Below are 27,519 nucleotides of genomic sequence, written 5' to 3' on the forward strand. Positions count from 1 at the left end.
TAAGCAATTTCACAACTAATGGATCAGATCTAAGCCCTGGAGTCCTGCCACATCTAACCATGAATAGTGGTGGGCTATTAAGAAATTCACTGGAGTTGGAGACGCCACAAATATCCCATCCTCAATGATGAAGGAGACCAGCACATCAGTGTGAAAGGTAAAGTTGAAGCAATAGTAACAATCTTCAGCCAGAAGTGCCAAGTAGGTGATTCATCTCTGCCTGCTATGGAAGTCCCCAGCATCGCAGATGTCAGTCTTTAGCCAATTCTATTCACTCCATGTGATTTCAAAAAACAGCTGAAGGCGTTGGATACTGCAAATGCTATGGGCTCTGACAACTTCCCAGCAATATTATTGAAGACTCGTGCTCCAGAACTTGCCGCTCCCCTAGCCCAGCTGTTCCAGTACAGCTGCAACAACTGGAGTCAACCCAGCAATGTGGAAAATTACTCAGGTATGTCTTGTACACAAGAAATAGGACAACTCCAACCCAACTAATTACTGCCCCATCAGTACACTCTTGATCATTAATAAAATGATGGAAGGGGCAGAGGACATGGTCCATTTCAGGCAGGATACTGCTACAATTTGCAATTTGGTGTCCTGAGGTAGTGTAATTTTGCAAATGAGTGGACCATGCACCACATGTGCTCCACGCTTTCGCGCCAGAGACTGCATAGTTTCCTTCAAAGGGACTTCACGTGAGAGCACTAAACCTCTCTTTCTTTTTATATATGTGGGCCAGGGGATGCAGGCCACAGTGAGTAAGTTGAAGGCTCTAGTTCAATGTTCACTGCTCACCAGCCACTTTCAACTGAGCCCAAGCCTGAGAATGATGTGGGCCTCCAGTGGCAGGATTTGAGCGGCAATGCTGCCATTTCCCGCCCAACTTCTGGAAAAAAAAAACTGAAAGTTCCTCCCTGCCTACACTTTCTTTTATCAAAAAGTAATTAAGCCGAGCTTGCCATACTGAGGCTCATAATTATTATTTTTTACACGGCAACCCATAGCTTCAAACATGAGGAATATTAAATGAGGGTGATGATTAATTAAATACTGAAGGTGGATCCAGCCAAATTAGGCAGGAATTTGGGAGCTGCCTTAAGTCATCAGTTGTTACAAACCCTTCATTTATTTTGTTTGATCCAAAATAAACATGTGACAACAAACAAAATAATAATCTAAGTGTTTGTGTGTATTAAGAATTGGAGATGGTTGACACCCTTGCAATGAAACTGAAACGAGATTTGCCCAATTGAAGAAAGTGTAATGAACAAAGCATTCAAGTATAAAGAAGTGCGGTGTTATTAATCAACTCCTGTGGTCTGTTCAAAAAGAAAGCTTGTTTACATCACAAACTACAAATGCATCTGTTGCTTAGGATGTCCAGTTCAGCTCTGTGGTGTTAATGGGTGCAATCATTATTGGGAATTAAGGAATTATTGGGAATTTATTGGGAATCAAGGGTTATGGGGAGAGAGCAGGAAAGTGGAACTGATCCACTTCAGATCAGCCATGGTCTTATTGAATGGCGGGGCAGGCTCGAAGGGCTACTCCTGCTCCTATTTCTTATGTTCTTATGTTATCATTCCGGCTGTTCACACCCCACCGCCACTGCAAGCGAGGACAAGGAATTTGGCGCTCAGCCTAATCACCTGCTATTCAAGTCCAAAGTCCCCACATTGCAAGTTTTTATTGAACGTGTTTCTGGATATCCTGCAGCCAGCTGAGTTTGTTGGGTCCAACCTTTACCCACAGAATAGACCACCCAAAAGCCAAAACCTAATCCGCAGGAAGCATAATTTTTAATTTAAAGGCAAGGTTCTGTTTAGTTACCCTGTTACTAATAACTATAAGTCAAACTGTATTTTTAAAGCACTTTAGACATTTTTAAATGTCTCCACAACTTCAAAAAAAGCGATCTTTATTAGTGACTACTTTGCTTAAAATACATCAATTTACTCAACATTTAAATATATTTTTCGAATATTCTGTATTCATTTCAAATCAATTTGTCATTTTCTTTCTATTTTAATGCCTCGATGCAGTGAATCTTTTGAATGTAATTTCATAACAGGCAATTGTGTTCAGAACAATGGAAGCTTCATAATTTTTTTCCGTTGGACCAAGGAATTGAGAATTGATTAAGGCATCAAGTGCAGCCAAGCTTCTTAGTTAGCTTCAGTTCCCTTTTGCAATGTGAAGAAGAAACGTACTGGAAAGTTAATTTTAACAACAAGCCAAATATTTTCCCCACACTAAAACTATTAGTACCCAGATATCCTCCACTAAAACAAATGAACAATTGTGATAAAACTATAACTTTCAGAGGATTCAGGACTTTTTAAATAAAGCTTTTAATTACTGCACAAGCTCATTTGAATGCTTGCTGTTGGGACAGTTATCTGTGTCACAGTGAATGCAGAGCTGTGGTTTTTAGTTGGTTCAGCTCTTGGAAGGCCTTCCCCTGCAATCCTCCCCCCTCAGACCCTCCCCCACCCCACTCCTCCCACTGCCTCCCTCCCCAACACCCTACTCCACTCTTTCAAGCAATTGGATCATTATTTTATCAGTGAAACTTCAGCACACCAGACTCTGTTCAAAGTGTCAGTGCCAGTTTTCTATAGGACTGCTGCATTGCTCTTTGCAAATTGGCACCCCCACGATTTCTGCAGTGGGAGTACACATGGCGACAGTTTGTGAAGGGTCTACAGAGAAAGTATTATACCAGGGACAGACATTTTTCAGATCTGGACGATGATTCCCTGATCAGTACAATTACTTGTGCGCCCACCTCCCCTGCCCCACAGTACACACAGAATCTACTTACGCATAGAAAACTTTCACTAATCACACCAGATGCCATTCCTATTTTTTATTGTACTTCGTACTTTAAAGGAGGAGAGAATGCCTCCCAGGGGGACTTAAGCACTGCTTGAAGGATCTCATTCAATCACAAAACTCCTGATCCTTTGGAACAGCAGATTTTCAGCCGGGAAGAAGAACACTTTTGAAGGTAATGTTTCATGCAACAATACAGCTCTGGCTCATGTCGTAGAGGTCTAATTACATTATTCACAATGTTTTACCATAGATTTGTTGTTCTTCTAAAAATATGAATGCAATATTTTGAATGCAGAGGAGGACACAATGAGAACCCCTTCTCCCTCTTCACAGACATACAGTACATTCTAGAGACAGATACCCTTAGTAGCACAGACAAGTTAAGATGCAGCACATGAACAACTGTGTGTGTTACATATGTCTTTGTTTGGTGATGTGGCTGCTCTTTGCTCCAGTTAAAAAACTTATATAAGTTGACCACAAACTTCAACTGATTTCAGAGGCGTCGCAGATAAGTGCTGCCAAACGTGTCTGTAGAAATCTTTTCACAATAAGGTCTGCTTTCTTGTAAACAGCAGTGTCTCTTGCTGAGAAAAAAACTGAACCCACAATGACAGTATAAGATCGAAGACCTGATTTTTGGTTTTTAGAGTTAGAGATAAACATTGCACATGTATTTGAAAGTGGCAAATGCTCCAAGTTTACATTTCTGCAGAAACGTTACAGCAATACTGCAGTATCTTAAATTAGATGTGAAATTCTTGCTAATGGTCAGATATTGACTAGCTGTTTGAAGTTTCACTGCAAGTACAATAGCCTTTTGTCTTTTTCAGCGACTGCTTATTATGGATGATGGGCTGGGTGAAATTTGGTTTCACAGAGCTCTAATGGAACTAGAAAAATGTCAGCAAACCTGACCTGAGAAAGGCCCTGCAGATATGTCACATCATGCATGACTTATGTATCAACTATGATATCAGTTAATGGTGATCATCATAAAGCAGTTACTCAAGCAGCAGAGAGGCACTACCTCAGGCGCTGGTCTCTGATCACTTGATAAGATCAATGCACACAGTGGGGAAAGGTGAACAGTGTCAGTTTTTCCGTAGTGCTGGGTAAGATGCTCAGTACCAATGAGGTGCAATACAATGCTTCCCATCATTGCTCCATCTACTGATAAAGGAATTATTTAATACTGATATTATGGGAGTTTGGTTGTTGAATCTGCGACTAGGTAGTGAAGTAAGGTCAGGACATTGACGATAAGATTGCTAGTTTGTCATGTTCCTTACTGTTGGATTAAGCTCCTCCATTTCCAGGCTGTTAATCTACAGGATCCAATACCTGTTTCTCATATGTATGAACATGTATATTTATGGTGGTTTCCTTTTCTGAATTCCTTCCGGCTTTCTCCTTTCTTCCTCATTTCTTCCCTTGCACTTCCATAGGAACCATCTCTTTTTTTGCCAAAGTTTATCTAGCAGTGCCTTGCCCATATGCCCATTCTTCATGTGAGCCTAGAGGGTCAGTATTAGCAGACTGTTTAAATGCATCCTGACATGATGTCCAAGTACATGCTGTTCCCAGTGGGAGTCACTGGACAGTAACTAAATGTGAGAACACTGAGCTGATGGTTTTCCCACTAGCTTGTAAATTCTGAAGAAAATTGTTTCCAATTCAGCTGAGGAAAGGTAATGTAGCTAACTTTTGTTTTTAGTAGACAAGTGAGTGTAACTGTGGCTTGCCAATATGTACGGTTCAGTTCCATCAGAACAATGTGTGTCCCAGCTGAGCCATTTAGGGGAGTGAATTTCTACATTTCCTTTATATTCTGGTTGCGCTGTTACAGAATTTCAAATGGTGAGTCAGAGAAACTGGCTTTCTATGTCTCGACATCTTCTATCTCTCTTCTTCCTCTGAGGCAGTCCCTGCGGAGGAGGGTGACTTCATTCCACACTAACAATGAGATTGCACTCTGAGGAATCCAACATGCGGTCAACAGCCTCTGTCACAGGTGGGGCAGATGGCGGTTGGGTGGGTGAGGAGCTTCTGTTGTCGACACTTGGCTCCTTCCTACTTCAGGCAGTCTTGGTTCAGGGATTCCCAAGTGTCGATAAGGATGTTGCACTTTTTCAATGAGGCTTTGATGGCATCCTTCAAGTGTTCCCTCTGCCCTGGTGGGGCTCATTTGTCATTTCAAGATCCTAGTAATGCACTTGTTTCGAGAGTCTCGTGTCAGGCACGCGGATGATGTGGCTTGCCCAGCGTGGCTGACCGAGCATGGTCAATGGTTTGATGTTGGGGATGTTTATCTTTCGTGTTTATGTCTCTGCTTTTCTGCTTACCTTTGGCCAAATCTTTTATTTTTCTCTCAGTTCTCTTCACTTCTTTCTATTTTATCCTCTTTGTATCTGGTATGAGACGATGCGCTAAAAGAAAGTAGGCACCAATGGTTGCAAGTTGCATTTGGACTGTAAATTGCATAGAAATTGCAGCACAGTGGCACGGTGGTTAGCACTGCTGCCTCACAGCATCAGGGTCCTGGGTTCAATTCCAGCCTCAGGTCACTGTCTGTGTGGATTTTTCCCCGTCCCTGCATGGGTTTCCTCTGGGAGATCGGGTTTCCCCCTACAGTCCAAAGATGTGAAGGTTGGGTTAATTGGCCATGCTGAGATTGCCCCTTAATATCAGGGAATACACAGGGTAACAGGGACAGGGCCTGGGTGAGACTGTTGTTGGTGCAGGCTTAATCATAGAATCCCTACAGTACAAAAGGAGGCCATTCGGCCCATCAAGTCTGCATCAACAACAATCCCACCCTATTGCCTAACCCCACATATTTACTATGCTATTCCCCTTGAAATTAGGGTCAATTTAGCATGACCAATCAACCTAACCCACAGATCTTTGGATTGTAGGAGGAAACCAGACCACCCGAAGGAAACCCGCACAGACATGGGGAGAATGTGCAAACTCCACATACACAGTGACCCAAGCCAGGAATCGAACCTGGGTCCCTGGCACTATGAGGCAGAAGTGCCAACCATTGTGTCACCATGCTGCCCCAAAAACACCTTGTCGGCATGCAGTCAGGACATTTCACAGCTCCCCGTCACAGAATTGAACACCAGTCTCTTGTGTGACAGGTGGGGATACTAACCCTAACTATACTAATGAGGAAATGGGCCAAATGGCCTCCTCCTGCACTATAAGTTCTTCCTTCAGTTACTCCTGATTTCTCCTATCCTTCACACTTAATGCTATTCATATTTTGTCTTCTTTGAACAATTCACTCAACTCCTATATTGTCGTCTCTTTTGTACTTCTGTCACTCACTTTACCTTAAATCTCCATCCATTTCTGCAGAAATCATTTGGTAACCACTCCCTACCCCCCAAGGTTGGGTGGCAAGAGATCAGATTGCCAGAGGATCCCTCACTTTCATTCTGTTTTCCTCCTCTACTCTATTTCTTCTCGCCTGCTATTTTGCTCAAGATTCTGTCAGCTTCAAAATTCAAATTAATTATTTTTCTAAAAAAGATCAATTTAGGACGAGGAAAGACAATCTGTGTAATTTTGTGACATGCTGGCCGATCCATAGTATTGGCTTTACAATCGGGTGACGGCACAAAAATCTTCCCCTTTGTCTTTATCTGCGCATCACAAATGTTAGAAATGAGAAAATTTGTCTCGTGCGAAGACCACTAGAACATTTAATGTTTTATTTGGATGAGAATTTAGAGGCATTGTTAGTAAGTTTGCAGATGGCACCAAGATTGGTGGTATAGTGGACAGTGAAGATTATCTAGGACTGCAATGGGATCTTGATCAAATGGGCCAGTGGGCTGATGAATGGCAGGCAGAGATTAATTTAGAGAAGTGTCAGGTGATACATTTTGGTAGACTGAATTGGGGCAGGACCTACGCAGTTAGTGGTAGGGCGTTGGGAAGAGTTATAGAACAAAGAGATCTCGGGTATAGCTCCTTGAAAGTGGCGAAGAAGGCCATTGGTCAGAACATTCAATACAAGAGTTGGACCATCTTGTTGAAGTTGTACAAGACATTAGTAAGGCCACACTTGGAATACAAGCTCTCTACCTAGGCTCACTCCCCTGCCCTATCCCCTTAACCTCGTGCATTGATTATAGTCAATCCACCCAACCTACACATCTTTGGATACTAAGGGAGGGATTTTCCATCTGCCTTCACTATCAATGGGATGACACCCTTTGAGTGGCCATTAATTGTCCATATTACGACCTCAATTGACATATGGACCAGATAACAAGCCTTCCTATCCTATACTTAATTGGGGTAGGGGTGTGGTGAGTGGGGGTAGTCAGTGAGATCCCTCCACTCCCCGCATCCTCCCAATCAAATGCCCACTCTATATCATGGAACTAGCCTCTGAGGCAGGGAGGGAGGTGGGGGGTGCTGGGATTATATTTTGCTCATGCGAACACTAAGGTAGCCAAGGCCAGGTTGTCTGAAAGAGAAGATTGATCTCCAAGGCACAGCTGTTAGTGACCAAGGAGAAACATCTGTGGTTTGTGCCTGTGTGCCTCCATGTATCACATGCAGGAGTAAAGGTTCCCATTTCCTGCCACGCTCTCATACCTGGGGTCTTCCACCCTGACTCTCCTGCTCCGTAAACTGATTCTGCCCACAACCCTGACTTCATTGGAAGTCTGGTAATTTTAACTGTGAGAGAAAATGATCAGAAATGTGCAGAACATTGATTTTTCAGGCAATATTTTGGCTAAATTTTGGGAAAAAGAACACAACGCCACTTAGTGTTTGCCATGTGGAATTACATGTATTTTTGTGGGAAATTATATAAATGTAAGCAAAGAGTGGGATTTTCCATCCCTTCCCACCAGCACTGGTTCCCCGTCATCGGGATGGGTGAGGCATGCAAAATGCTTTAGACACTGGCGGGACTGGACAGCCGGAAAACCCACCGGGGATAGAGAATCCCACCCAAAAGGAATTTGCAACCAAAATATTGAAACAAAACTGCGATGCAAAAATAATACAGGAAGTAAATCACTGTAGACAGGAAATGCCCACAGACATGAGACTTTTTTGATCAGGTGAAATAGGAAGTTGTGCCAACAAGAATTATAATATTTCAGGGGCAGGAGTTTCTGCTTTGTTGAAGTAGATTTTCAGTGCAACTTGTCCAATATCAACCAAACTAGAAAGATTGCAGAGTTTCAAGTACAATTGAAATCCAATGGCAAATCAAGTTTCTGCAATGCTGGTTTAAAAGAATGTCCACCAACCTCAATTGACATATGGACCAGATGGCCATCCACAAGCCTTCCTGCCCTGGACTTAATCGGGCCAGAGGTGTGTGATCTGTCCCCCAGATCTAATTAATCATCATTATGATTTTCCACTAATTTTACAACTTGCAGATGTTTGAGAAGGTTCATTAGATCCCATGGTTATGTCTGTACCCTGGCGTACTTTGAGAGAGAGCACACAGTAGCCTCAGTATTCTTGCAGTCAGCATAGAAGCTTGAGTGTATTACCTCCCCACGAATGTTATTCTAATTTTATAAATTTTCGTTATAGTTGTGTTTTTATTATAGCGCCCCTTCAAGGGGCTGGTCATTGGTTAATTTGTTTATTTGATTTTGGTTTATTCACAAGAGTATAAAGAAAGATTTTGTCCAGTGATCACGTTGAAGCAATATGCAGTGTCCACCAGTACACTTGAGGCCTTCCATGACTGGTGCACACCACAAGGGCCAGAATGTATCATTCTGAGCAGAATTTTAACTGAATTTGATAAGTTTCCTTTAGCGTTTTATTTTTAGTTACTGTGTCTCTTTAAGGAGTAATTTCTGCGTAAATTAGTTTATTTGTTCAATAGGGGTACTCAGAAAAAGTATAAAGAGATACTTTTACCCCTCTCCAAGTTATTGATGATTAGTTTATGTCATTTGCCTTTTTGGGGGGCAATGGTTTCAAAGGAGTATGAAGGGAGACTGCTGGGACATTGGACATTGGTTAGGAAGGAGGCAGACATTTTCAATGTTGCATCCTATAAACAAATCGAGCGTTAAGTAAAAGATTAGCATCTGGTTTTCCTGCATCACCAACTGACTTTTGAATGAACTGACAATGGAGGGACACAAATCGGCAATTTTTAAAAGCTATTAATTTTTTAAAACTTAAATATTATTCAAACTGTACACCAATGTAACTAGTAAATAGTTATGCATAATCTTTAAAAGTCATTTTCAATTAGTTAAAATCAATGACTCAGACTAATTAAAATGTGGGCAGCACGGTGGCACAGTGGTCAGCACTGCCGCATTACAGCGCAAGTGACCTGCAATGCTACCACGAAGGTGGGAGTCATGAATGCAATGTGTAACACAATATCTTGGCTCAGTGCTTATTTGATTTCCAGGCTTCATTTATTTTGAGGAGGGAGGAATAGGAAACCCAACTGTTATTTTTCTAAAACGATGGAAATTCTTTCGTGATAGTTTTGCCCAAACTCCTCGCTGTCATCTGAAGAATTTGGTCTCGTGCATCCGAACGTACAGGCCAATTGTTAATGCTGTTCAGCTCATTAGCAACTTGTTCAGCATCAATGAAAAGCAAGTGTACCTTTTACTCCGGGTTGCCTTCAAGCTCACATTGCATTCGTGATTCCCGCCTTAATGATGGCATTGCAAGTAGGGAGGGAGCTGGCAGAGGTCCAGGGCAAAGTAGAGCGGAGATATTATGAAGACTGGTTCAATTGGTTCAGTACAGCCAGCAACAAAGGCATCTCAGATAGTCTCACTTTTTTGATATGTTGGAGGAGAAGGAGGGGATGCAAAAGCAGCTGAGAGGCCCAAAGAGCTTAGCAAGGCTGATCCATCACTGGCAACAGAGACCCCAGATATTATGTTTGAGGTCTACTTATAAAGAGACCCTGAGGTAGGTAGATGTAAATCAAGCAGGAACTGTTTATTCAATGTTTATTAACGTCGCAATGGTAGCAAAACTGACTCTAGGTGGAGCTTGTGCCCTGGGCATACATGCATACCACCAGATTTTCTGTTTCAAAATTCAGTCTGACTGAATATACAATATTCAATATAGAAGCAACAGATACCCTGGAATCTTTTGAAAGATGTTGTACTCCTAGATCATCAATCTGCTGCCATTTGACTACTTGGATACAACCTCCCTTGGCTTTGATGGGAAAATGAGAGCTACCACCCCCCAAAGGACATATGACCATTACCTATGTCATTGCATGACGCCTTTTGCAGCAACTGTCCATGGATTTTCGTATCTTTGGGGAATCCAAGGTGACAATTCTTGCAATGGGATTTATGTTTGTACCTTCCAGTTCTGATGTAAGGTTGCTGGCCTGAAACGTACACTCTGTTTCTCTCACCAGTGCTGACTCAGCTCTACAGTGTTTGCTGCTGCTGAACTCTTTCTCCACCCCTGGCCCTCTCCTCACGCTAATCCAGGATTTACGTTCAGGTGGATGCTGGTGAGGCAAACAACCCAACATTTGTTCCGGCAGAGTGGGCGAGCTGCATTGTGTCGATATGTCTGGTGCTGCAGCTAGTCCAGGTTAGACAAAAGGGGAATAAGATTGAATTTTATGTGAGCCTCAAACATTTACACCATTGGTTAATCACACAAAAATAAATCATAACCAATTTCTACCTTGAGATCTAGTCATTTATCTCATTGCTGTTTGCAGCACCTTACTATATCTCTATATCTGCAGAAAGACTTCCCTACATTAAAGCAGCGATAAATACAAAGTGGCTCTAAATTATTTTGGGACATCCTGAGTTGTGAAAGGGACGATATGCATACTAATTAATTATTATTTAATACTAATTAGAAATGTTCTTGGAAGATTTGATATAATTTTCCAGTTTTTCTAATGTAACAATCCTGTACGCCATGACATTATTGTGCTGCTGATTTATATTCTTTTCAATAAAACAATCAATAAATTAATCAAAAACGAGAGGGGGTAGGGTTACAGCCCCTGGTGAGGAACTCTAACCAAAGCAAAACATCAAGGGAAGGAAATCTGCCACTTTTAGTTGGTCTGACCTACATGTGACTTCAGATCCACAATGTGGTTGACTGTTAAGCCACTGCCTTCTCTCAAGGGCAATTAGGAATGGGCAGCCAGCGATGCCCAGGTCCCATAAGAACATAAGAAATAGGAGCAGGAGTAGGCCATCTAGCCCTTCGAGCCTGCCCCGCCATTCAATAAGATCATGGCTGATCTGAAGTGGATCAGTTCCACTTTCCCGCTTTCTCCCCATAACCTTAATTCCCTTATCTATCAAAAACCTATCTACCCATGACTTAAATATATTCAGCGAGGTAGCCTCCACCACTTCAACGGGCAGAGAATTCCAGAGATTCACCACACTTTGAGTGAAGAAGTTCCTCCTCAACTCTGATCTAAACTGCACCCCCCCTCCTCTTATCTTGAGGCTGTGTCCTCTAGTCCTGCTACCCTTTCTAAGCGGGAAGAATCTCTCTACCTCTAACCTATCCATCCCCTTCATTATCTTATATGTCTCTATAAGGTCACCCCTCATCCTTCTGAACTCCAACGAGTACAGACCCAGTCTATTTAGTCTCTCTTCATAGTCCAACCCCCTCATCTCCGGTATCAGCCTAGTGAACCTTCTCTGCACTCTCTCCAAGGCCAATATATCCTTCCGCAAGTACGGCGACCAAAACTGCACACAGTACTCCAGCTGCGGCCTCACCAGTACTCTGTACAGTTGCAGCAAGACCTCCCTACTTTTATATTCAATCCCCCTCACTATAATGTCCCATAAAAGAATAAAAGAAAACTTAACTAACTAAACGTGCGGCACAGTGGCACAATGGCTAACACTGCTGCCTCAGTGCCAGGGACACGGGTTCAATTCCAGCCTCAGGTCACTGCCTGTGTGGACTTTGCACATTCTCCCCATGTCTGCATGGGCTTGTTCCGGGTGCTCTGGTTTTCTCCCACAATCCAAAGATGTGTGGGTTAGGTTGATTAGCCATGGTAAATTACCCCTTAATGTCATAGGATTAGCAGGGTAAATATGTGCATTTATAGGCATAGGGCCTGGGTGGGATTGTGGTGCAGGCTCGATGGGCCAAATGGCCTCCTTCTGCACTGTAGGGATTCTATGATTCTATGATAAACCAAAATGTCATTTCTGGAAGTGATAATGCACTCCAGGCTCCATGGCACCCATTAGTTGCGAAAGGCCTGAAAGGTACCGGGGAAGCTATACAATAAATGGCAGAACTATCAAGAGTATAGACACACAGAGGGACCTGGGTGTGCAAGTCCACAGATCCTTGAAGGTGGCATCACAGGTGGAGAAGGTGGTGAAGAAGGCATATGGCATGCTTGCCTTTATAGGACGGGGCATAGAGTATAAAAATTGGCTTCTGATGTTACAGCTGTATAGAACATTGGTCAGGCCACATTTGGAGTACTGTGCCCAGTTCTGGTCGCCACACTACCAGAAGGACGTGGAGGCTTTGGAGAGAGTACAGAAAAGGTTTACCAAGATGTTGCCTGCTTTGGAGGGTCTTAGCTATGAGGAGAGTTTGGGTAAACTGGGGTTGTTCTCCCTGGAAAGACGGAGAATGACGGGAGACCTAGTAGAGGTGTATAAGATTATAAAGGACATAGATAGAGTGAACAGTGGGAAGGTTTTTCCCAGGTCGGAGGTGACGATCATGAGGGGTCACAGGTTCAAGGTGAAGGGGGCAAGGTTTAACTCAGATATCAGAGGGACGTATTTTATACAGAGGGTGGTGGGGGCTTGGAATGCACTGCCAAGCAGGGTGGTGGAGGTGGACACGCTGGGATCGTTTAACACTTACCTGGATAGCCACATGAACAGACTGGGAATGGAGGGATACAAAAGAATGGTCTAGTTGGACCAATGATCAGCACAGGCTTGGAGGGCCGAAGGGCCTGTTTTCTGTGCTGTACTGTCCTTTGTTCTTTGACATCAGCTAGCCACAAACATAGAGGGGCAGAGATATGGGACGGACAACATACCTCATCTGACCACTGCTTGGACATGTTGGTGGCCACCTTGGCCAGGCTCAGGAGCAGACCTATGAGGTGGCCCCTTCTTCCTCCATGCCAAGTGACTAAAGATCAGGATTTTGGGGCTGAGATGCAATCAAATCACTGACTATGGCAAGGTCTGCGAGACAAAACATGCTACAAGATGAAGGCATGTAAAATCACCAGTTCCAAAGCACTCCTCCCTGATGAGCTCAATGCATTCTACACCCGTTTTGAGCATGAGGTCAGCGAGAGTATGTCCATCATCCTGGAAACTCTGGATGAACCGATATCTGGGGTCACCACTGCAGATGTCAGAGCAGCTTTCTTGAAGGTCAACCCATGGAAAGCAACTGGCCCAGATGGGGTACCTGGGCGGGCATTCAGATCCTGCGCAGATCAGCTGGCAGGGGTATTCGCAGACATCTTCAACCTCTCTTACAACAATCTGAGGTCCCTATCTGCTTCAAGAAGACAAATACCATCCAATATCTAAGAAAAACCAAGCAGCGTGCCTTAATGACTATCAGCCGGTGGCTCTGACATCCATCATTATGAAGTGCTTCGAAAGGTTAGTCATGACATGAATCAATTCCAGCCTCCCGGACTACCTGGATCCATAACAGTTTGCCTGCTGCTGCAACAGGTCCGTAGCAGACGTCATACCCGTGGTCCTGCACTCAACCCACATTCTAGATAACAAGGACACTGATGTCAGACTCCTATTTATTGATTACAGCTCAGCCTTCAATACTATTATTCCCACGAAACTCATCTCCAAACTCCATGGCCTTTGCACCTCCTTTTGTGACTGGATCCTGAACTTCCTAACTCACAGACCACAGTCAGTAAGAATAGGCAACAACACCTCCTCCACAATCATCCTCAACATCAGTACTCCCTACTATATTTCTTATACACCTGTGACTGTGTGGCCAAATTCCCCTTCAATTCGATTTTCAAGTTTGCTGATGACACCACCTATGGGTTGGATCTCAAACAACGATGAGACAGAGTACAGGAATGAGATAGTGAATCTAGTGAACTGGTGTGATGACAATAATCTCTTCCGCAATGTCAACAAAATGAAGGAGATTTTCATTCACTTTTGGAAGCATGAAGGAGAATATGCCCCTGTCTACATCAATGGGGACAAAGTAGAAATGGTCGAGAGCTTCAAGAATTTAGCTGTCCAGATCACCAACAACCTGTCGTGGTCCCCCCCATGCCGACACTATAGCTAAGAAAGCCCACTTTCTCAAAAGACCAAGGAAATTTGGCATATCACCAACTTTTACAGATGTACCATAGAAAGCATTCTTTCTGGTTGTATCACAGCTTGATATGGCTCCTGCTCTGCCCAAGACTGCAAGAAACTACAAAAGGTTGTGAATGTATGATAAGAACAGGATAAGGTGCTTGACTCATCGATTGACAGTTCCGATGCACCATAGCGAAAAACGGCACTGACATCCTCACAAGATAAACATGGGACACAGCGGAAAGAGTACCCGCTAACGTCCAGTACTTAACCAGAGCGGAGAAACTGTGACATCTTCTCCGGAGCCTTCAACATGTCATCGACGAAGACAAATATCTCTCCGAGGCCATCCCCACAATCTCACTTCTTGCCTTTAAACAACTGGACAACCGCAAACAGACCATTGACCCAGCAAACTACCCAGCCTTCAGGAGAACAGTGACCACAACACCACAAAATCCTGACACAGCAACCTCTGCAAGATAGATCATTGACACAGATACCATCATCTTACGTCAGAATACTATCCACCAGGTACTCCGTACATATACTTGCAACTCGGCCAACGTTATCCATTTGATACGCTGTAAGAAAGGATGTCCCGAGGCATGGAACATTGGGGAGACCATGCAGACGCTACGACAATGGATGAATGAACACCGCTCGACAATCACCAGCAAGAATGTTTTCTTCCTGTTGGGGAACACTTCAGTGGTCACTCGCATTCGGACTCTGATCTTTGGGTAAGCACTCTCCAAGGCCTTCATGACACACGACAACACAAAGTAGCTGATAGCTGGTTCCGCACATATGAGGCCTCAACCAGGATCTTGGGTTCATGTCACACTATCTGTAACCCCCACGAATTGCCTGGGCTTTCAAAATCTCACTAACTGTCCTGGCTGAAGACAATACACATCTCTTTAACCTGTGCTTAACCCTCTCTCCACTTACTTTGTCTGTACCTTTGAGACTTGATTACCTGTAAAGACTCACATTCCAACCATTATTTTGCAAATTGAGTTTGTGTTCAGTAGAACTCCCACTCGCCTGATGAAGGGGCAGTGCTCTGAAAGCTAGTGCCTTGTGCTACTAAATAAACCTGTTGGACTTTAACCTGGTGTTGTGAGACTTCTTATTGGATGTATATGGTGTAGTAGCACTGCCGCCACACAGCTCCAGGGACCTGGGTTCAATTCCAGCCTTAGGTAACAGTCTGGGTGGATTTTGCACATTCTCCCCGTGTCTGCATGGCTTTCCTCTGGTGCTCCTGTTTCCTTCCATAATCCAAAGATGTGCAGGTTAGCCATGCTATATTGCCCCTTAGTGTTCCAAGGTGTGTAGATTAGATGGATTAGCCTTGGGAGATGTGTGGGGTTATGGGGCTAGGGCAGGGAAGAGAACCTGGGTAATGTGCCCTGTTGCTGCAAATGTGATGCGCCAAATACACTCTTCTGCACTGCAGGGATTCTATGACTGACCTATAACTAAGAAATACAATTCAAAAGTGCACACAAGATTTATTGCTTCCTCATCAGCGAACCTGCCTCAGTTTGAACAATTAATCTTGCAAACACCCACACACATCACAAAAGATTTGTTTGAAAGTATCAGGCGTGTGCAGGCTTTGCACTGTTGTAATTTATTGAATGGTTGATCATTAATAGAGGGACCAACTTTATCGGCAAAATATTCAAATCAACATCTTAGACTTCAATCTTTTGATTGGCGACATTCACTTTGGATAGCACTGGTGCTCGGGCCCAAGGGCCGGAAGCAGGAATCTGGAGGCGGGACTCATCCTGCCCCCTCCTCCAGCCTGCTAGAGAATGGGTTTTTTTCAGGGTTGGGGTCTTAGTAACCCTAAAGAGGTGTCTGCCTTCCAATTAATGGCCAGGGAGAATGGGGATAGTGGCAGGACATCAGTGACATGGGCCACTTTTGGTCTTAAAATTATGAAAGGATCTTCATCTTCAAAGTGTCAGGGCAAATGGAGAGTCAGGCCTCAGGACTGAGTAGAGAAAGATTGGTTATGAAAATTCTGTTGCTCTTCGGTAGCTTCTTAAATTCAATTTTGTGCTATTTTCCATCAAGTGAAATTGTCTCAGGACTGCTGCCTCTATTTGCATCAGGTTGAAGCTGGTCAGCCTCACAGAGCTTCTAACTGTGGCCTGTCCCCATATGAATCTCAGGAAGTCAGAAGCTCTTAATATGCCCAATTAACAAGGTGGGGAACTTCACTTTCCTGCCCGCCACCCACTCATCCTGTGTCCTCAGGAAAGTCAGTAGAGTTGGAGGCAGCGGATCCCCAGTGCAATTTGTTTTGCAATCTCACCTCCATTCCATCCCCATTTGGGATGGCAATGTCAGGCCCTGATCTGAAAACTAAAGTATTGTTAATATCATATTTAGTTGCATTGTAAAATCCCTCAGTGATGCTCTGGAGAATGGCCCTTATTATAGGACTATCATTAACTATTCAGTTCATAGGGCTATCATGAACAACGTACTGCAGTTTTTGAAACATTGAGTTGTTAAGGCACAGAAATCCTTAAACTGTGGGTGGTGGTGTTAGACTGTCAATAAGAATAAATTGGAATCAAATTAATTCTTTTCTTTTGGCGGTTGGAGAATTAATTTTTGCTGGTGTTTTGAAACTTTGCTATTAACTGAATGGAGGTTAGCACAATATCTATACTCATGAAATATAGGAAGAGGCTATTACATAAGATTACTGATGTAAAATGTTAGCATGTGGCTTAGAAAAATAAAATGTAACTGAACATCTCAATTACTGAACAAAGGGATCTTGTGCTCAGGGAACACAGAAACACAGATTGTGTGGCTTATCTTGGATGATACATTGTCCATCTGACCTTCAACTGAGATAAATGTGAATTTGGTACAAAGTTGCCCTTGTGTCATACTGCTATATAAGGATTCCAGTCAGAACCGCTTATAGGAACCAAAAGACAAAATATATTGGTCAGGATTTTGCTGTAATATTAAAGGCGATGCTTTCAGCTCTTGCTGTTACCTTTACATGGTAAGTCGCATAACAGCTTCGGGTATGTGTAAGAGCAGAGTTAAATGTAGAATTCTGAAGGTTGTTGATGGTGATAAGCTGCTTCTCCACAGGCAAAGCTATTGCAGTTTCAATAATGAAATTTGTTCATATATCAATGTAATGGTGTGAACTTGGTTAAATGCCTATTGAGCCACATTGCCGAAAAAAAGTTAAAACCGTTATAGAGGGCACCTCATTCAAACAGTAGAAGTAAAAGTAAAGTCACGATTGTCCCAGATTACCATTGGCTCCTCAACGGGCAGGGATGATTGGTGGTGATTTAACCTGACGATCGCCATACCTCAGGCAAGGGGCAAGGTTGAGAAAATGAGCCTTCGTGATAACCTCAGCCAGTACGGGAATTCAACCTGCACTGTTAGCATCACTCTGCACCATGAACAAGCTATCCAGCCAACTGAGCTAACTGTCCCCCCCATTGGAACAGTACCAGGTTAATAGAAAGCTCCAAAGACATAAAAGGCCAATGGGCATCTGGATGCAGAGTGAATGTGAAAGCTGTTCCTTCATTGTTGAAAGGAAAATTCTAGCTAATATTATCCATTAAATCAATAGGGATGTAACTTGCTAAATAACAATTATTCAAACTACATCTGATTCAATTTAAATAAACACCAAACAATGTTTTTTCACTCTGTCAAGTAAGCAGATGATTAAAGAACCAAATCACTTTCTGCTTATTGTTCTTTGACGTGAGAAACTAAAGGTTAACAATTGACTTTAGTCAATTATTTAAAATACATACATGCCATGCAAGTGCTTACATTCTAGTATGTTCCAAGTGATCTTCCAATAATAATTAGGGTGCTTTTTTAAAAATTTTTGTGGCTAAAGCCACTAAATGGTTACTCATCTTTTTCACAAGGTTGAGTTAGCGAATGAAGATAGGATCAAATCATTGATGCCAAGGCAAATTATTTGACTGTGGTTCTTTGAAGAGTAGAATCTAAAGGTAATAATGTACTATCACAAACCACAATAATGCATTAAGCAATGAATCTCAATCACGTTTGTCGCTCTTCATTACTTGGATTGCTTTTCTTTCAGCCAAGCATTTTGCTATTCTGGTGGAATTGAAAACTGTAAGAGTGAGTGTGTTAATTTTCACAATAATCAAATATACTTTACTAAGTACAGTAAGTCGGTCTGTGATCATAGATGTCAGCATAGCCTGGGGAAGTCACTTGTTGATGTTGAATGGTGTTAGTTTGAGTTAGATTGATGTTTCAGTCAATTCCTATTCAGAGTCAGGTAGCAATATCATTCAGCTTTGACTTCCTACAGGGTTTATTTTTACCTCCTTAAGCAGATTGAATGGATGAAGACCGTAAGAAGGAAACTTTTAAATGGAGAGTTGATGGAATGGACTGCGAGCTGAATTGTTTTTATTGTTCCTCGTGTGTTTTACAAAGTAACATTGTTAAGTGCAGAACTTAGTGTACCTTATTCATTGGATCGATATATGTGTGTTAAATGAAACAATCATACATTTTGAAACCAATGCACATTTTGGATTGAAATGAAGTCAATAAAATCTATTCTAGAATAGATTCTAAGGGACAGTGCAGTGGCACAGTGGTTAGCACTGCTGCTTCACAGTGCCAGGGGCCCAGGTTCCATTCCCTGTTGGGACTTTTGTCTATACAGAGTCTGCACTTTGTCTCCATGTCCACATTGGTTTCCACCAGATACTCCAGTTTCCTCCCACAGTCCAAAAGATGTGCTGGTTAGGTGCATTGACCATACTAAATTCTCCCTTGGTGTACCCGAACAGTTGCCGGAGTGTGGTGACTAGAGGATTTTCACAGTAACCTCATTGCAGCGTTAATGTAAGCCTGTTTGTGACATTAATAAATAAACTTAAACTTAGAATCACTATTAAAAATTATGGTAACACATTCATCCTTTGACTTTCTGAAGCTCGTAACAGAGTCACAAGTATCTGTCAATTGATTATCTTGTAAGTGCAGTATCGGTTGATTACATCATTTGTATTCTTATCAGAAAATGCAGCTAAATTTGGATTTTGGGCAGACTTTGACCTCTATCCATACACAAAAAAGTTCAGAGCTCGTTATGGTGAGGGAATACAAACACACCACCCCCAGTAGACTGGAGGGTATAGAATAAAGCATTGTACACTTTGTCCACTTAAGGTGACCAGCAAACCTATTTATCAGTAGACGGAGTCTAGAAGGAGAATAAATGGTTGCATTCTTTAATGGCATTTGCTACAATTTTGATTCAGAGTGCTCCTTACTGAATCTTACTATTTCTTCCCAAGAACTTCACAATGGAGGGAAAGAGAGTATAAAATAGGAAACATCGCTCTCTGTATAAAACTTTTGGAAGATACTTGTCTACCTTCTGCGGTCAGCATTTTAAATTGGAGATTTAGAGAACACAGAGGCTGCAGCCAGTTGTTTGACACACATTGAGGCACTGTAGCCCTGGATTAACAAGAGGAAAGCATGCACAGCATACAAACACACTGATCTTGCTTAAATGAAACTCCAATCAAGAAAAATCTTGGATTATCACAGAGAAATTTTTCCTTTGGCAGGAATGCGATCTCAGATCCTCGACTGTGCACTATTACTGCCCTGCTGATCAAACTGGCATTGTCTACGCTGTAATCTACCACATTTTAATGTGCGTTCAGAGCCATCATCTGTATTCCCACAGTGACAGAAATGACTGCGACATTTAAAAGTTGCAATGATAGGCTTTGAAATCACTGGTGGTAGAAGGAAAAGGACCTTACTTTTCCACTAATGAAAAGAATATTCAGACATTTGCAACTGAGCTAAATGAATATGACTCAACCAAAAATGCAGCGATGAACCCAAGAAGAAAAATAAAATATTTATCTTCAAAATGGAGATTGGGCCCTCACTAATCCTAGCTAATTCTGTACATATGTTGATCGTGGAATGGCCATACATGTGCAATTTGTGGTATTTTTCTATTTTCATGTTTTCTATGCATGAACTGGCCTTGGAATGGCCACACATGCGCATTTGGTCCATTTTCTTGTTGTCAGCCTGTGTAAATGCACAGATTCTTTTTTTTCAGCTAAAATGGTTCCTGTGCACTTGCGCAGTAGAGAAAGAAAAATCAAAAGTTAGACAGCACGAGAGGAACTAGAAGGGAATGCCGTTCCACAGAAAGTGGCAGAAGAGACAGGATGGGTGTTGTAGGGAGCAAGTCCCAAAGGAAGGAAGAAAGTCCCATAAAATCAGGGCGTGGGATAGAAAGGGGTCCCAGGAAGACAATCTTGTCAAGGAACAAGGGCAGGAGTTAGAAACAGCTTCAGTTTAGTGAAATTGAAAGTAAGGAGTAAAGGGAAAAGCTCTGAATTAAAGAGACAAAGCTGCAGGAGTTAGACTTGGAACAAAGAATGCTTGCCAGAAGCCAGAGTAGGTAGCTGAAGGTCAGTGACTCCTTTCTATAGATCTTCGAAGCAGTGGTGTTCTGCTTGTCACAGCTGAATATCCAGAGTGTACATGGAAGGAGTAGCTTGAATGCATGGAGAGATCTATGAGGATAGAATCTTGGAAAGAGAGGTTGAACCCTTGAGGTGAATCCTTGTTAGAGACAAACAAATGAAAGCGTCATTTGGGAGAGAATTCCAAGGTGAGTTCTTCAAATGTCAAAATTGGCAGCCCTTTTGAGAAAGAATTGTGAAATTCTCCCTTCCAACAGCTAAGTTCCGTGGCAGAGCGGAAATTTGAAGTGTTCTCCATTGTGGAGACCAGTGGGAAAATACACCAAATCTTCCAGTCCCAACCTCATTAATTAAGCTATGTTTTCCCAAGTGGGGCAGGCCTGATGGCATCCAGTTTGCCATCTTATTCAGCAAACATTGAAAAGGCGTTCAATTGAAAAGGCACCCAACATCACTGACCCGTTATTGAAGAAAGAAGATGGATCTTCAGGAACATCCTGAGGCTGGAAAATGAAGCCCGTCCAGAACACTAAATCCAGAACCTGCAGATGTTTCCCCACACATGACTCTGCTCAATAACCATCCTCTTAATTTCTAAAGAAAAAAAATACAAGCTAGGGTTTATGAAGGTAGATTCCACCCTGGGATCTAACTTGTCCAGTAGTACCACCTGCTGGGGTCATAACAGTACTAATAACCCATTTCACAATTGAGGAAAATACAACATACAAAACAATCATCTTCCGATAAACTAAATAATAAGCAAATAGAATCCTTACTGTACAGAAGGAGGCCATTCTGCCCATCGAATCTGCGCTGATCACAATCCCACTCAGGCCCTAGTCCCATAACCCCACACATATACCCTGCTAATCGCCCTGACACTATGGTCTATTTAGCATAGCCAATCAACACAACTGCACAACTTTGGACTGTGGGGGGAAACCAGAGCACCTGGACGAAACCCATGTCAACAAAGGCAGAACGTGCAAACTCCATGCAGACAGTGACCCAAGGCTAGAAGTAAACCTGGGACCCTGGCACTGTGAAGTAGCAGTGATAATTACTGTGACACCGTGCGGTCTATTGACCAACTGAAGATTGAAGCAGCTCACAATCTACTGCAACTTTGATGTTGAACACCTCAAAGAGGAAATCAAAATTAAATAATCAAAGGTTCGCTAATCAACCATGCCAAAAAGCACTTGAGAGTGACAGAAATCTGTTAGAGCTGCTGGAGGTAGCAAGAGGACTATCATTTCCAGAGAGTCCAGTGCTGCTGAAGCTGAGGCTGCCAACAGTAACTATCACACTTTAAATTCAACTCATGTGAACATTGTCCATTGCTCAAGCACCAGGAAACTACCCGCAAATCAACAACAGTGGTCTCACCAACAGAAATTTGCGACTTGACCAAAAATAAGGTTCAGATCTTCTGATCTCCGGATCACCTGATCCCGTGGGAATCGTGGTTATGTTTATTTACCTGGAAAGTTACCAAGAAAACGTTAGACAGAAAAATTGTAGTCTAAGTCCCAGGTAAGTGTACAACTAACCTGCTAATGACTCACATTGTCCCGTTGACTCACCCCCTTCTCTCTCCCCCCGCCCGCTCCCCAAACTGGAAGTCTAGTCTTTTGAAACATATCCAGCTAAGTGGATCTTTTACCAAAGGAGAAAATGCTGGAAAATCTCAGCAGGCTTGGCAGCATCTGTGAACAGAGAAAGGAGCTGACATTTCGAGTCCAGATGACCCTTTGTGATAGCTAAGTGGATCTTTTCCCAGCATTAGGTGCAATGGTTCCAATTATGATCAGAGAATTTGGATGAAAGTCTCCACTTTGGTGCTGCTTATCTGCTCCAGACTAAGTGTCCTCATACTGGCAAAACAGTGCAAAACTTGTGGAAAATCTAACGATTTTGTTGGTGTTTGTCACTCATCAGCAAAATGAACTACCAAGATCAATACCACCAGAAGGGTGCCACAGCATGCCCCAATGAAAAGGTAAAGAAAGTCACCAACATGGAAGTGGATAACCCTGAATACACGCTCTCTCTTGGACACAGCAGCCAAGCATGTGTAACAATGATCATTCACTGCTCAGATGTAGATGCTGTCATAGATACAGGATCATCTGTATCATGCTAGCCAAACCATTCAAAAAACTTTAGGATGGCCCCTTCTCTGAAAAGCAAGGAACACAAGAGTTTCCCTTTACAACAGTGACAAACTACTGAAAGTTCTCAGGACTTCTGAAATGCCAGTCTCATTCAAAGGCACGAGAATGAATGTTGTATTCTGTGTCATATCTGGAGAATGTGACACACTTAGCAGTTTCCACACAGCAACAGGTCTGAACAAGACTGTGGTCACAGACAAGATTTCCACACATACCAACCACATTCTCAAATTGACACTCAAGTGGTCAGCATGCATCGGCAAACTGCACATAGAACATAATCTGTCGCCAGTTGTTCATCAATGGCAACAAATACAATTTCATTTGAGAAAGCAGAGAGAGAAGGAACTTTGGAATTGACTTGACATCATTGATGAAGTCTAACCTTTGGGTCTCACTCTCACAAGTCATCAGTAAACCCAGATTAGAATTTTCATCGCTATGCATTCACCTTACCAAACCATATAACAAGGAAGACATTTGATGTCAACAATCAATGCTATCATAGAGAAAGTGAATGGTGTTAAACACTTCGCTAAACTTGACCTCAATGCAGGCCACTGTCAAATCGAGCTTGTTGAAGAACCAATATATCTCACAGTATTCTCCACTCTTCCAACCTTTTCAATACAAGGGGCTGAACTTTGAAATCAGTTCAGCAGCTGAGGCGTTTGAGCCCATGATTCAGTCTGCAGTCTAAAGATCAGATGGCATGCTAAACATCAGTAATGACACTCTTATGTATGTTTGCACTGAAACTGAAATTGAGACATGTCCACAATGTCTTAAAGAGTGATCTGAATTTGAGCAAAGACAATTGCTTGCTCAATGATAGCAGAATCGAATTCTTCAGTCAGATGTTCAGCGGCGAAAAGTGTCACCTGATCCAGGGAAAGATGAAGCCATTGCTGTGGATTCTACAAATGTGCAGGAAGTCTAGAGTCTGCTAGGATTCATCGTGTACTGTAATCACTTCATTTCTGACTTTGCCGCTTATCTGCCCCCGTGTGTTCTGACAAAAGAAACCATCAAGTAGGAGTGGACTACATTACACAAGTAGGCTGTACACCAGATCAATTGACAGTTACCAGCCAACTGCAGAATTGCCTGTTTTGACCCTGAGAGAACCATCGACAAACTCATAATTGCGAGCCTGATTGACTTTGGAGTTCTTGTGAAAGACAAGACAGGTTACCATCAATTGATGCAATAGCAAGCAGATTGCTAATGCCTGTAGAGCAATGTTGTTCACCACTAGAGAAAGAAGTGCTCTCAGTCACATGAGGTATCTCATGCACCCATCTGTACTTGTATGGAAGCAAATTTGAAGTAATAACTGACCATAGACCACTGATAAGCTTATTCAACAATCCACATGGCAAAGCACCTACTCAAATAGAGAACTGGATACTCAATAGAATATGAGTTCTATGTTGAGTATCAGACAGGCAAGCTCAACCCAGCGGATTATCTTTCACAACATCCTTTGCCAGAATTCAGTTATACCAGTTCTGAAGAAAAAGTTGCCAAACACCATCTTAATGACGTAAACCTAAATGTGGTGCTCAAGTCAATAAAACTAGCTGGCAACGAAACAAAATGAGGTGTTGCAACTACGTACAATGACTATGAAATCACAAAACTGAAATGGTATGATCAAGAGTGTCTATAGATTAAATCATGCATAAGCTATAATATTTTCACATTGTTCGAGATGAGCTTACCATTCCCAGGGATTCCCATATGGCAGAAAAACGCCATGTCAAGCAACCACAATGTTAGATCTTTGTGATCCCCTCAAAATGTCTGAACTACCTCTAGGACCATGGATTGAGGTTAGTGTTGGTTTCGTAGACTTGCATACTGGTGAACACCTGCTTGGTTGGTGTCTCCAAAACCTGACAAGTCTTCAACCTCCTGCACATGTGCTAGCTGGGAAAGAGTTGTACATGCACAGTTTAGATTTTTATGTTGGTCAGGCCCATGTGCATGATCATCAGGTCTTGGAGCTGATGGCCTGCACAAAAAGCAAAATTTCAAAAAGGGTGCAAAAACCCTGGGAGAAATGAGAGGGATAGGGAGTGTCTTTTTTAAAAAAAGATGAGAAGACAAGGAGAAGTTAAAAACAAAAGAAGATAGAGAAAATAGGAGCTGTGCCTCAGTTTTTTTTACGTAGAGAGGTGTGCCATGACATATAAAGGCTAGGAAGCACTGCTCTATACTGATGACCACAGCAGATTCCCAGTCATCAAAGTAGTCACGTTTACTTCAATCATCCCAAAGTTTTGTGATAGGAGTTGAGAATGAATCCCTTGATAAAATTAAAATTACTGCAGATGCTGGAGTTTGAAACAAAAAGAGAAAATGCTGGAAAATCTCAGCAGGTCTGGCAACATCTGTAAAGAGAGAAAAGAGCTGACGTTTCAAGTCCAGATGCCCCATTGTCAAACCCAAGAATGAACCCCAGTTCAACAGTGATGAGTTTGGTAAATTCATAAACTATTCACTGTTCGTGAATTCATTCATTGAAAAAAATCACAGGCTAACTGGTAATGGAGAGGTCTGGGGAGGTACCTTGAGAAAAGTGATACATACAGCTGCAGCTGAAAGCAACTCATGGAAGTCAGACCTGTATCGTTTTCTTCACAATTACAGAGCGACTACTCACTGGAAAGCATTCAGCTACATTCATCTTTGTACATCTTGGCCAGAATCTTCTGTCACATTCACGGCTGGGATTTTCCGGTATCACTGAAAGTGAATGGAGTTCTGGCTGGAATGCCAAATTTCCGTTCTTCACTCTCAACGGATCCCGCCATAGACAAAACTACAGTATCCCACCCACAATGTGCTCTCCCGAGCTCCTCTGTGGAGGAAATGATCAACATGTACGTGAATATGATCACGAGCAGAAGCATTGAATGAGAATAAATGCAGAGCAAATCACGAAACTTCGCGCTACATCACTCAAGCCAGGAGATAAAGTGCTCGTGAAACCTGGAGCCTGAGGAGTGGCACTCAGACTGGATGGCCACCACAGTCTTACTTTCTTACCTAAAATGTTTTCAATTCTGTCTCATCCACCTTTCTGACTCAGGCCAGACAGGATTTGGGTCATGCCATGTGTCCCCTGGGGTGCAGTGCAAATGGCTGCACAGCCAGATGTAAGGAAGACATGCCCCATTTTTAACAGCACGAGCTTCTGCAAACCAGTTTAGTTAGAGGTTCAGTCAAACTTAAAGGTCCTTGATGGGGTAGGGAGAAGGTAAGTGCATAACGATTCATGAGTGAGGTGGTGGTCAGGTTTGGCCTCATCTGGTGAGGGGAACAGAAGGTTAGGTCGGTCCACAGGGTAGAAGTGGATGGCCTCAGATGGAGGGATGCAGGTTGAACCTCGGTGGGGGTGTTGGGGGGCAGGGGGTCGGGCTTGGGAAGTAGTTGCTGGTTCAGGCTTGAGGAGCACCAGGAGAGTTGTGTTTTGAGGGTGGAGGATGGGTGTGTAGTGGGGTGAATCCAGCTAGGTGGGGAGGGGGTTGAGAGTCTCGCCAGGTGTGGGGAGGACAGGTGAGAGTCAGAACTCCGAGGTGGGGGGACAGATCCTGTGCGTATAGAAGGAGTACTAAATGGGGGAGACCCTGTCAGGACTACGGTGGTGGTGGGAGTCATTGGCAGAGGGCTTGGTAGACCTGGGGTGAGTTCACTGAGGGACTGCAGAGGTGGTCAACAAGGTGGGTTGCGTGTCAGGTGGGGAGGGGGGTGGCTTATAAGTGTGGTAGTCCTGATTAGGGGGAATTCATGGAGATTATGGGATGTGAGGCAAATTCAAATGTCGGGGGGGGGGGAGCCCCAGTGTCGGTCTTTGCAACAATTATGCAAACGTTAGAAGAGATTATCATTGAATCCTTCAGTGCAGAAAGAGGCCCTTTGAGTCTGCACCGAATATAATCCCACCAGGCCCTACCCCCATATCCCCACATATTATACCCACTAATCCCTCTAATTTACGTATCCCTGGACACTAAGGGGCAATTTCTTAGCATGACCAATCAACCTAACCTGCACATCTTTGGACTGTGGGAGGAAACCAGAGCACCCAGAGGAAACTCATGCAGACACAAGGAGAATGTGCAAACTCCAAACAGACAGTGACCCAAGCCAGGAATCGAACCTAGGGCCCTGGAGCTGTGAAGCAGCAGTGCTAACCACTGTGCTACCATGCTGCTGTATTATAGCACAGACACAGGCCATTCTGTCCATCCAAAGTATGCCAGTATTTAATACTCATTCGAGAAAGTAATGCAGTCTAATAGGATTTCCAGCATACTGGTTAGTTTATTAGACTAGTCATCCCAAGATCTGACTGATAACTCCAGAAATATGAGTTCCCAGTATGGCCACTGGGAAATTGAATTCAGTTAGGTTAAATAAACCTGGGGGCTTTATTAAATCTGGCCTCAGCAATTGCAACCATGAAAATAACTGAAGTGTTAATTGGAAACACATCTGGACATATGCATCATGGTATATAACTGTGTGCATTGTTAAATTAATACAAATTTAGAATATGTAATGGTGTTACTCGTGAAGTTGTTATGCCTACGTTTAGTGTTTACATTTTGT

The sequence above is a fragment of the Carcharhinus amblyrhynchos genome, chromosome 22 (genome assembly GCF_965287045.1).
Source record: "Carcharhinus amblyrhynchos chromosome 22, sCarAmb.v2.hapA, whole genome shotgun sequence".
NCBI lineage: Eukaryota > Metazoa > Chordata > Chondrichthyes > Carcharhiniformes > Carcharhinidae > Carcharhinus > Carcharhinus amblyrhynchos.